This window comes from Pseudoliparis swirei, chromosome 18 (genome assembly GCF_029220125.1).
Source record: "Pseudoliparis swirei isolate HS2019 ecotype Mariana Trench chromosome 18, NWPU_hadal_v1, whole genome shotgun sequence".
Taxonomy (NCBI): Eukaryota; Metazoa; Chordata; class Actinopteri; order Perciformes; family Liparidae; genus Pseudoliparis; species Pseudoliparis swirei.
The window spans coordinates 16,011,592-16,022,894 of NC_079405.1; the positions used below are offsets into that span (position 1 = coordinate 16,011,592).

At 38.2% G+C, this 11,303-nt stretch overlaps 2 long non-coding RNA genes across 5 annotated transcripts; both read left to right on the top strand.

Annotated features, from left to right (window-relative positions):
- The first annotated feature begins 455 nt into the window (after positions 1–455).
- LOC130208556 (uncharacterized) lies at positions 456–3,433 on the top strand. 3 transcript variants are annotated; one of them, XR_008834442.1, is made up of 6 exons: positions 456–592; positions 1,469–1,527; positions 1,599–1,696; positions 1,835–1,930; positions 2,068–2,252; positions 3,041–3,433. It is a non-coding gene; the product is annotated as an uncharacterized LOC130208556 (long non-coding RNA). The 3 variants fall into 3 exon arrangements; XR_008834443.1 differs by lacking the exon at positions 456–592 and adding an exon at positions 704–780; XR_008834441.1 differs by lacking the exon at positions 456–592 and having other exon boundaries at positions 1,318–1,527.
- Positions 3,434–4,774: 1,341 nt separating this feature from the next.
- Positions 4,775–7,967, top strand: LOC130208487 (uncharacterized). Of its 2 annotated transcripts, none has more exons than XR_008834425.1 (5): positions 4,775–4,902; positions 5,810–5,868; positions 5,940–6,260; positions 6,398–6,582; positions 7,380–7,967. It is a non-coding gene; the product is annotated as an uncharacterized LOC130208487 (long non-coding RNA). The 2 variants fall into 2 exon arrangements; XR_008834426.1 differs by lacking the exon at positions 4,775–4,902 and adding an exon at positions 5,072–5,090.
- The last annotated feature ends 3,336 nt before the right edge of the window (positions 7,968–11,303 follow it).

Here is an 11,303-nt window from a genome sequence, read left to right on the forward strand (position 1 = left end):
ATGATACAGGAGAACCTTCTTAATACAGGAGGACATTCCTGAGACATGAGAACATTCCTGATACAGGAGAACTTTCCTGGCAACTATTAGACTTTACAATAAATCACCTCAGGCCAGATCCTCCTCAAATTGAACAACATCAATGAACATTGCACCGCTTTCACTTAATATACACTTAGATACACTGTATTTACTTTCATTTTTATTATTTTTTAAATGTCCTTTATTATTTAAATTCTTAAATGTAATATGTCCTGTGATTTTATTTTATTGTATTGTATTCTTCAAATAATCTAGTTACTAGAGAAGAAAACAGCACAGACAGCCAGAGACAGCCAGAGACAGACAAGAGAACAGAGAGAGAGAGAGAGAGAGAGAGAGAGAGAGAGAGAGAGAGAGAGAGAGAGAGAGAGAGAGAGAGAGAGAGAGAGTTCAAAGGCGAGGCCAGGTGCAGTGATCACAGATTGAACTGTTGAACCCGGTTTCGCGCCAATATTCCGCAGTTTGAGCTGCGCGCTGCTCTCCTGCTTCAGTGACTCACGAAACGCCATAGATTGAACAACAGCCTCCTGACATGACAGCTCTTCTTGAGGTAAGAATGCCAACTTAATTTAATTTCAGAGAGTAAAAGTTGTATTGAACGGGCAACGTTAGTGACACTTTGAGGTTTCTACTCGGCTCTGGTGAGGAGTTGAGCTAGCCTCATGTGAGCTAGCGGGTAGCTACTTTTGAATTCGAGGCATGGTGTTCTGCAGTTCTGTGTCGCCTTGGACGTCAAGAGTAAGTTAACTTAGCTATCTGATGGTTAAGTGTCTTCACGTTTCTTTAACATCGTCGATGTAACGTGGGTTGTCGGTTTCTGTGTTGAAGGAGCCAACATTAGCTTACTTTACCACATGTTAGCTCAGGCAATGTGTAGCTAACTTTCGTATTATAGGTTCATTACTGTGGCAGGTGGGTTAAGACACCTGAGGGTCACGTACACACCATCTAATAACGACCATTTTATTGAAGTGCTTTGAAACTGGTTCCACGCAGACATGTGTAGACAAGCTCACATATACCGGAGCGGTCAGTCCGGATAGTCACGTGACCAGACACGTTATTGTACAGGTCTGTTCACGTGACCGCTTTAAACTGCGCTGTGTCATATGCTGTCGGGACTGCTGTTAACGTGACGCTCTTAACTTGATGCTGTTGACATGGTCGGGACTCTGTTCACGTGACTGTTGTTAACATGACGCTTATAACTGCGCTGTGGCGGGACATGATGCAGCTCCTCAGAAGCGCCGTGAGCTGTCCAGTGAGGGGATGGTTTCATGTTCAAATCTTCATTTACCGTCCACATTATCAGATGAGGACGTCACCAAAGATTGTCCTTTGAGTCGATGTTTACATTTATGTACAGATAATTAAGAACATTTAGTTTATTGTAAAATGCTAATTATTTTCTCCTGCCACCTTTCAGACATTGTCATCCAATTTGGATGGAACAACTTCGTGACCTTAATGACACCCAGCAACACGGTGAGATTATAATCCATTTAAATGCAAGAAGCATGACATTTTTTAAGATGTTTTTTCTTTATTTGTGTTAGAGACGCACACAAGCACCACAGGGGAGGATCTGCAGCAAAGGGCCCACCGGAAATCAAACCTTGGCCGCTATGATGACGACAACATGGGGCACTTGAGTGTGAATCTAGCCTTTTCATTTTGATTTACAACCTTAGCATTGAAAAGAGCAAAAGTTGATGATTGAGATGATTTTGGTTTTACTGAAGAGGATGTACGTCCTCCCCTTGTCCTTTATCTCCTTACTCTTTCTTTTTAGGTGTGACTACGACGACCAGCATGAACCTCAACACCTTCTTTGCTGTTCCACTAGTGTGACCCATGATCGGATACAAGTTGTCAAGGATAAACGGTGGTAAGTGGTTTTAGGTTCAGTGTGTTAATTTAACAACAGAATAAATTGTTATTGTTGTAACCACTTTGTCATGTTGTAAATGCTATTTACAGTTATATTATTGTTAATCTTTTCAATTGTCTTTTTTCTGGCTGTAGAGAGAATCATGTCAGCCCACAGACAACCGATTGACCTGTGAGTCTTCAAGCAGTAATGATGACTGCGCCTGCCTTAAGTTCCAGTTTCCTGAACATCATGGCATGTCTGCAGGAGATTCGGTCCCCACCTGTCTTCAGTCTGGACCTAATGACTCAGACACCAGTCTTGTCGAGGCTAAATCGAGGTAAGCAGTGATGTAGTTCAGTATAGCAAATGATAGGTGCAAGCACAACTCAAACCTCCCTCAATTGATCATCCTCAATTAATTTTCTTGTGGTTTGAACTGATATCCCCCTTAAATTTAGTTCCACGTATAGCAGTAACGTTTCATTAATTCTATGGCATATCGTCATGTGTACTATCTTACCCAAATCCACCCTAAATAGGTTTGCAACTCTGTCTTTGCACACAGGTGACATGTACTATAAATGTAATGATAAATGCAGGAGGGCATTGTTTGCAATTGGACTGGGTCTCATTAAAACAATTTAAATGTAAGGCGGAGGAAGATATATCAGCTATTGTACACTGAGTATTTCAGTTATACAAATCCACAACAGGCTCGACTGTAATCTAGTTTATCCTTTTTTTGCAATAAAAATTGTGTTATACACAGGTTTTATGTTAGTGTATCTTAAAAAAATACAAACATGTTTTTAAATGATGGAATTAATTGGATGGGCTGTTACCCTGGTTGGAAACCCGAACCACGTGAAACGTGATGATGGTCTTGATTGCCTGAGTGGACTCATCTGTAGGCTGCAAGATTACAGACATGTAACTCATTGTAATGATGCCTTTATGCTAAAATATGTCCTTATTCAACATTGAACCTGACTTATTAATATTGTTTAACTATAAAGGTGACTTTATCATTGGAGCTCAGTTTACCAGAAGGCAGTGAATGTGTATCTGTTTGCTCAAGCACTGCATCAATCTAACTTTGCCTTTGCTTTGTTTTTTTGGCTGCAGAGGATCACCTGATGTCAACATACGAGTTTTCAAGAAGAACTTCCTGAACTTTGTGTCCGTGTGAGACTCTACCATGCTGGGTGCCCTCTTCAGTCAAGTCTGGACACAGCGACTCATTGCTCTTAATCAACTCTGGGCAAGTGGCTAATCTTTTGCTTATTCATGGGATATCCTTCATGTCCACATCCTGTTTCTTCAAGATCTCAACAATGCTTTGTGAGTAAACAACACATGTGAGTGGATCAGTTCAACCTGTTTTCACAGAATGTTAGTTTCTTAAGGTTTTCATCAATGATGGTTTGTATCTTGTTTTCCAAAAGGTGTTATTAAGATATTTCCATTTGTAATTTACAAGAATCAAATGTTGACTGTAAAATCTATGCCAACCTATTGTTATACACTGTACCATGTTTTGCAAAGGAATTCTAGTGACTTTAGTTGCCAGCAACTTCCTTTGAACTTTGTAATAAAATACCATAACTGTAATAAAGTTTATAGTATAACTGTTGTTTTACAAAACTTACTGTCATGTCTTGTATGTTCACCGTTAATTGAACTTTTCAATAAAGTACTATAATATATTATACAGTTGTACTGTGTTTTCATTGGGTTTACAGAAGAACTACACATTTCTAGTATGATATACATTGTCAAATTACTGATTTTAAGCATATTATGGTATGAGACCCTGTTAAGAGTTTGGGCTGATTTTAGCTTCTTTTCTAAACATGTCAGATCTTAGCTTTCTTTTCCAGGTTGTAGCCACTCCCAAATGGGGCCCAACCATGTAGGCTGGCAATATCTAGCACTTAGCATCCCTGCTTGGTAGCGGTTTAAAAAACGAGAAGAAAACAAATGCACTCCTTTGAAGGTTTTCAAGGAAGTCCTCAAATGTTTGTAATATATGAAAAATCTCAGTTATGATGTTCTACCAGGCTGTTGGACCAGTGCTCTGAACTTCTCCGTACTCTGCTGGGGGAGCAGCATTGTAACTGGAGAAAACCAACCGACTCACTAAACTGGTGTGGAAGGCCGGCTCCATCATTGGCTGCAAAGAGGACTATCCGGAACAGGTGGAGAGGAGGACATGAAGAAATGTTTGTCCATATTGGAGAACATGGACCGCACCCTCTCCACCACCTATACTGCAGGGACAGCGGAGCACGTTCTTCAACAGACTGCTTCAGCTCCGCTTCACAAGGACAGACCGGAGAACATTCCTGATACAGAAGAACATTCCTGATAGAGGAGAACATTCATGATACAGGAGAACCTTCTTAATACAGGAGGACATTCCTGAGACATGAGAACATTCCTGATACAGGAGAACTTTCCTGGCAACTATTAGACTTTACAATAAATCACCTCAGGCCAGATCCTCCTCAAATTGAACAACATCAATGAACATTGCACCGCTTTCACTTTATATACACTTAGATACACTGTATTTACTTTCATTTTTATTATTTTTTAAATGTCCTTTATTATTTAAATTCTTAAATGTAATATGTCCTGTGATTTTATTTTATTGTATTGTATTCTTCAAATAATCTAGTTACTAGAGAAGAAAACAGCACAGACAGCCAGAGACAGACAAGAGAACAGAGAGAGAGAGAGAGAGAGAGAGAGAGAGAGAGAGAGAGAGAGAGAGAGAGAGAGAGAGAGAGAGAGAGAGAGAGAGAGAGAGTTCAAAGGCGAGGCCAGGTGCAGTGATCAGAAAGCAACGATCACAGATTGAACTGTTGAACCCGGTTTCGCGCCACTATTCCGCAGTTTGAGCTGCGCGCTGCTCTCCTGCTTCAGTGACTCACGAAACGCCACAGATTGAACAACAGCCTCCTGACATGACAGCTCTTCTTGAGGTAAGAATGCCAACTTAATTTAATTTCAGAGAGTAAAAGTTGTATTGAACGGGCAACGTTAGTGACACTTTGAGGTTTCTACTCGGCTCTGGTGAGGGGTTGAGCTAGCCTCATGTGAGCTAGCGGGTAGCTACTTTTGAATTCGAGGCATGGTGTTCTGCAGTTCTGTGTCGCCTTGGACGTCAAGAGTAAGTTAACTTAGCTATCTGATGGTTAAGTGTCTTCACGTTTCTTTAACATCGTCGATGTAACGTAGGTTGTCGGTTTCTGTGTTGAAGGAGCCAACATTAGCTTACTTTACCACATGTTAGCTCAGGCAATGTGTAGCTAACTTTCGTATTATAGGTTCATTACTGTGGCAGGTGGGTTAAGACACCTGAGGGGTCACGTGCTACACACCATCTAATAACGACCATTTTATTGAAGTGCTTTGAAACTGGTTCCACGCAGACATGTGTAGACAAGCAGAGCTCACATATACCGGAGCGGTCAGTCCGGACAGTCACGTGACCAGACACGTTATTGTACAGGTCTGTTCACGTGAGGCGGGGACTCTGTTCACGTGACCGCTTTAAACTGCGCTGTGTCATATGCTGTCGGGACTGCTGTTCACGTGACGCTCTTAACGTGATGCTGTTGACGTGGTCGGGACTCTGTTCACGTGACTGTTGTTAACATGACGCTTATAACTGCGCTGTGGCGGGACATGATGCAGCTCCTCAGAAGCGCCGTGAGCTGTCCAGTGAGGGGATGGTTTCATGTTCAAATCTTCATTTACTGTCCACATTATCAGATGAGGACGTCACCAAAGATTGTCCTTTGAGTCGATGTTTACATTTATGTACAGATAATTAAGAACATTTAGTTTATCGTAAAATGCTAATTATTTTCTCCTGCCACCTTTCAGACATTGTCATCCAATTTGGATGGAACAACTTCGTGACCTTAATGACACCCAGCAACACGGTGAGATTATAATCCATTTAAATGCAAGAAGCATGACATTTTTTAAGATGTTTTTTCTGTATTTGTGTTAGAGACACACAAGCACCACAGGGGAGGATCTGCAGCAAAGGGCCCACCGGAAATCAAACCTTGGCCGCTATGATGACGACAACATGGGGCACTTGAGTGTGAATCTAGCCTTTTCATTTTGATTTACAACCTTGGCATTGAAAAGAGCAAAAGTTGATGATTTTGGTTTTACTGAAGAGGATGTACGTCTTCCCCTTGTCCTTTATCTCCTTACTCTTTCTTTTTAGGTGTGACTACGACTACCAGCATGAACCTCAACACCTTCTTTGCTGTTCCACTAGTGTGACCCATGATCGGATACAAGTTGTCAAGGATAAACGGTGGTAAGTGGTTTTAAGTTCAGTGTGTTAATTTAACAACAGAATAAATTGTTATTGTTGTAACCACTTTGTCATGTTGTAAATGCTATTTAAAGTTATATTATTGTTAATCTTTTCAATTGTCTTTTTTCTGGCTGTAGAGAGAATCATGTCAGCCCACAGACATCCGATTGACCTGTGAGTCTTCAAGCAGTAATGATGACTACGCCTGCCTTAAGTTCCAGTTTCCTGAACATCATGGCATGTCTGCAGGAGATTCGGTCCCCACCTGTCTTCAGTCTGGACCTAATGACTCAGACACCAGTCTTGTCGAGGCTAAATCGAGGTAAGCAGTGATGTAGTTCAGTATAGCAAATGATAGGTGCAAGCACAACTCAAACTTCCCTCAATTGATCATCCTCAATTAATTTTCTTGTGGTTTGAATTGATATCCCCCTTAAATTTAGTTCCACGTATAGCAGAAACATTTCATTAATTCTATGGCATATTGTCATGTGTACTATCTTTCCCAAATCCACCCTAAATAGGTTTGCAACTCTGTCTTTGCACACAGGTGACATGTACTATAAATGTAATGATAAATGCAGGAGGGCATTGTTTGCAATTGGACTGGGTCTCATTAAAACAATTTAAATGTAAGGCGGAGGAAGATATATCAGCTATTGTACACTGAGTATTTCAGTTATACAAATCCACAACAGGCTCGACTGTAATCTAGTTTATCCTTTTTTTGCAATAAAAATTGTGTTATACATCAAAGGTTTTATGTTAGTGTATCTTAAAAAATACAAACATGTTTTAAATGATGGAATTAATTGGATGGGCTGTTACCTGGTTGGAAACCCGAACCACGTGAAACGTGATGATGGTCTTGATTGCCTGAGTGGACTCATCTGTAGGCTGCAAGATTACAGACATGTAACTCATTGTAATGATGCCTTTATGCTAAAATATGTCCTTATTCAACATTGAACCTGACTTATTAATATTGTTTAACTATAAAGGTGACTTTATCATTGGAGCTCAGTTTACCAGAAGGCAGTGAATGTGTATCTGTTTCAGCATCATGCTCAAGCACTGCATCAATCTAACTTTGCCTTTGCTTTGTTTTTTTGGCTGCAGAGGATCACCTGATGTCAACATACGAGTTTTCAAGAAGAACTTCCTGAACTTTGTGTCCGTGTGAGACTCTACCATGCTGGGTGCCCTCTTCAGTCAAGTCTGGACACAGCGACTCATTGCTCTTCATCAACTCTGGGCAAGTGGCTAATCTTTTGCTTATTCATGGGATATCCTTCATGTCCACATCCTGTTTCTTCAAGATCTCAACAATGCTTTGTGAGTAAACAACACATGTGAGTGGATCAGTTCAACCTGTTTTTCACAGAATGTTAGTTTCTTAAGGTTTTCATCAATGATGGTTTGTATCTTGTTTTCCAAAAGGTGTTATTAAGATATTTCCATTTGTAATTTACAAGAATCAAATGTTGACTGTAAAATCTATGCCAACCTATTGTTATACACTGTACCATGTTTTTGCAAAGGAATTCTAGTGACTTTAGTTGCCAGCAACTTCCTTTGAACTTTGTAATAAAATACCATAACTGTAATAAAGTTTACAGTATAACTGTTGTTTTTACAAAACTTACTGTCATGTCTTGTATGTTCACCGTTAATTGGAACTTTTCAATAAAGTACCATAATATATTATACAGTTGTACTGTGTTTTTCATTGGGTTTACAGAAGAACTACACATTTCTAGTATGATATACATTGTCAAATTACTGATTTTAAGCATATTATGGTATTTCTCTCTAAATTTCATGATATTCCAAGAATATTGCATGAGCATTGGATGCTAAATTTAAGGAAACTTTCCTACATATTGAGAAAACAATTCTTAAATTTGTCATTGTATCAAGACAAATGTACTTGTTTTTAGTGTAAAATTACTTATTTTAAGATGTATTGCCTAACATATAGCCTTATTGCAAGATGATGGTACTTCCATTTCCAGATTTTAAGCACATTTGCCTACATATTGAGAAAATAATTCTTACATTTTTCATTGTATCAAGACGAATGTACTTGTTTTTAGTGTAACATTACTTATTTTAAGATATATTGCCTAACATATATCCTTATTGCAAGATGATGGTACTTGTATTTGCTGAATTTAAGCACATTTTCCTACATATTAAGAAAATAATTCTTAAATTGTTTCATTGTATCAAGACAAATTTACTTGTTTTTCATCTGGCTACACTAGTTTTAAGATATTTGTGGGTTCTTCAAGGCTAGATACTTTTACTTGTTTTAAGAAATCTTGGCAAGTCAAATTTTCCTGTTCTGTTGGCAGATAATTTGGCTTATTTCAAGTAATATTCCCTCATTTTATTACTTTTTTTTCTTGTTTTTTGAGGCCGAGTTTTTGCAGTGTGGTGGCGTCTCAGGCTACTCAAATAACACATGTGTCGCTTATATTTAAACACTGACCTCAAAGTAAACAACTTCTGTTCGCTCATTTATTACATATTTTTCTTCTATCGTTCTGACGTTCGTACCATAATTTAGATTTTTCGATGAGTTTTATCGTCTGGTTTAACATTGCCATACTCAGTTTTGAAACTTTTGATGATGTTGGTATGTCGTTTAATCATTTATTGATGAAATGCATTTTTTGTGTCATCAAATAAGATACTTTTTTAAATTATTGTAAAATACTACAAGCACCAATATTCCTGCATTCATACATTAATTTGTACTTCTTTCACGAAACACTAGAGGACCTCAGAGTTGTTGTGTCTATCCAGTGCATACGAATAAACACTACATTCAAATGAGACAGAGTTTCTGAGAACCCCCCAGAATATTTGTTTAGGATGACGCAGTGTGAGGGTTTTCTTAGTCATCTGTCTGTTGATGAAAAGAGGGATTATATACAGTCACGACACAAATTCCTTTAGCAATACCTCAACGTTTCCCACCTGTGACTATTGTTTTCTTTTCATGTTTTTGACTTGTGTATTTTTGTGTTATTTACCACATCTACAGTCCATATGTTCTTTTTTATTAAAGAAAGATACAGAGGTTGATACAAGTTGCAGGAAGATACTTGCATATGTACGTGTCTAATGAATACATTACAATGACAGCAGTCTGTCCTTGATAAATACTCTGAAACATAAGCCATCACTATTATTAGTGGTTTTATGCAACTGAACATATTTAATCATAAAGAGTTAGACCACAACCTCTGTCTATGTCTGCAACTTCAGTGGATTTCCATTCTGCAGTTGGACATTCATATATAAAAAACAAGAGCCAGACTAAAGACAAATAACTTTTGAAACTGCAACATATTTACAGGCATGAAAGTATTGTCCTTTTCTTCTCACTCAGCAAAGTAAATATATGTGTATATCCTAAAATATTCAACACTGCCTTTGTTGATGATTCTGTATAATTAATTAAAGAACAAAGTGTAAACGGTGAAGAGTGAATGATGAGTTCATCTTTCCTCTGAAGAAATTAGACTAAGAATGGATTCCATCTGCAGGCACAAACGCATTCATAACTCTGAAGCAAAGCAGCAGCTCATCGTTGTGGTATTCAACGCTGAATGTAAAGCCTCTGAATCCTGTTGTTATCGAGGGTTAGAGTATGAAGGGAAAGTGGTATTAAGTGGTATTTTATTTCTCTTTCTTTAATTATGGATGTGGAAGAAATAATGATTTCATTTCTTTAATCCTGATGTTTTTTGTGTAAATCGTTTAAGCGTGTCGGATCTTCCAGCCCAGAGAGAGGATGCCCACAAGTGCAACCAAGCCACACTGGTGAATCATTAAAGATGTTGCTATTATCTACATCAGTTCGTTCAGACATGTTAATAAAAACGTGGAATTACCATCAGCTGCAGCTTTCTGTTTACACATGACGTTGTTTCCACTGCAGAATAGCACAAAGCTGTGGATGTCAAGTTGTTACAGCTGCAACTAATGAAACAGTCTTGATAGATACCGTAGAAGCACAATCTGTCAATTATTATCATTATAAAAGAAATCTCTGTTATTGATTTGATTGTAGAATACGTGGACATGATATTTCCGTTTGGACGTTTATTTGTAATCCTTATAACTATACACGTATACGCTCTTCATCAACCTCAAGGTTCTGTTGGTATCATAAATTATCAAAAAGTGTATCCATAGCCACAGTTGGCATGTCAAGACTTTCTTACAGGCAGTTTTCCAACAATTTTCCAAATGCAATTTGGCACGCAGAACTGTGAAAGCAGATTGGTATAATAACATAACGTTATTTGATTTGAACCTTTGTGTATACAGACCTTATGCCACAAGAGTTAACGTTTACTATCACAGCACTGAACCTGTTTTAGGCCCTAGTTCTTCCATTTCCAAAAGAAGATAAAGGATCATAATAACATATTTCATAATCATAAACATGAACATCTTCTGTACAATTCTGACAGGAAGCTATAATGTACAAAGACTTACTGACTCAACAGTTTCTTATAATGTCAGCAGAATGTCCTTATATCGTTCCTGTTTTCATAAATGTGCGATTCACTTTGTTCACTTCTAAGTGCTCATCAATAACATGTGTATGCTTTGAATGTCTGCCACCAATTGTTCTTTTGCTTCACTGTTTGAATATATTTCATTTCTGCTTCATTCCTTTTTTGTTTTGTCTCTGTGCAGCATGTGTCCATGTGTCCAATGTTGGTGCAAATATGTAGCGATGCTAATATCAATAAATAACCGTGGCCTCAGAGCAGACCTCTGAGCACTTCCTCTCAGCTGTTTGTGGTTTTATTTCTGAGATATGATATATGATGTCACTCTGTGGTGTCTCTTGTGTCCTATAAAAATGTAAGATACTTGTAAGGACTCAACATGTTCTTGAGTTACCAGACAAAGCATTCTACCTTCTACAACAACAAATATATGGACTAAGTAAATGGAAAATAGTCTAATTTGCTTTCTTGCCAAGAATTTGATGAGAATAAGTTAAGAAGTTAAAAA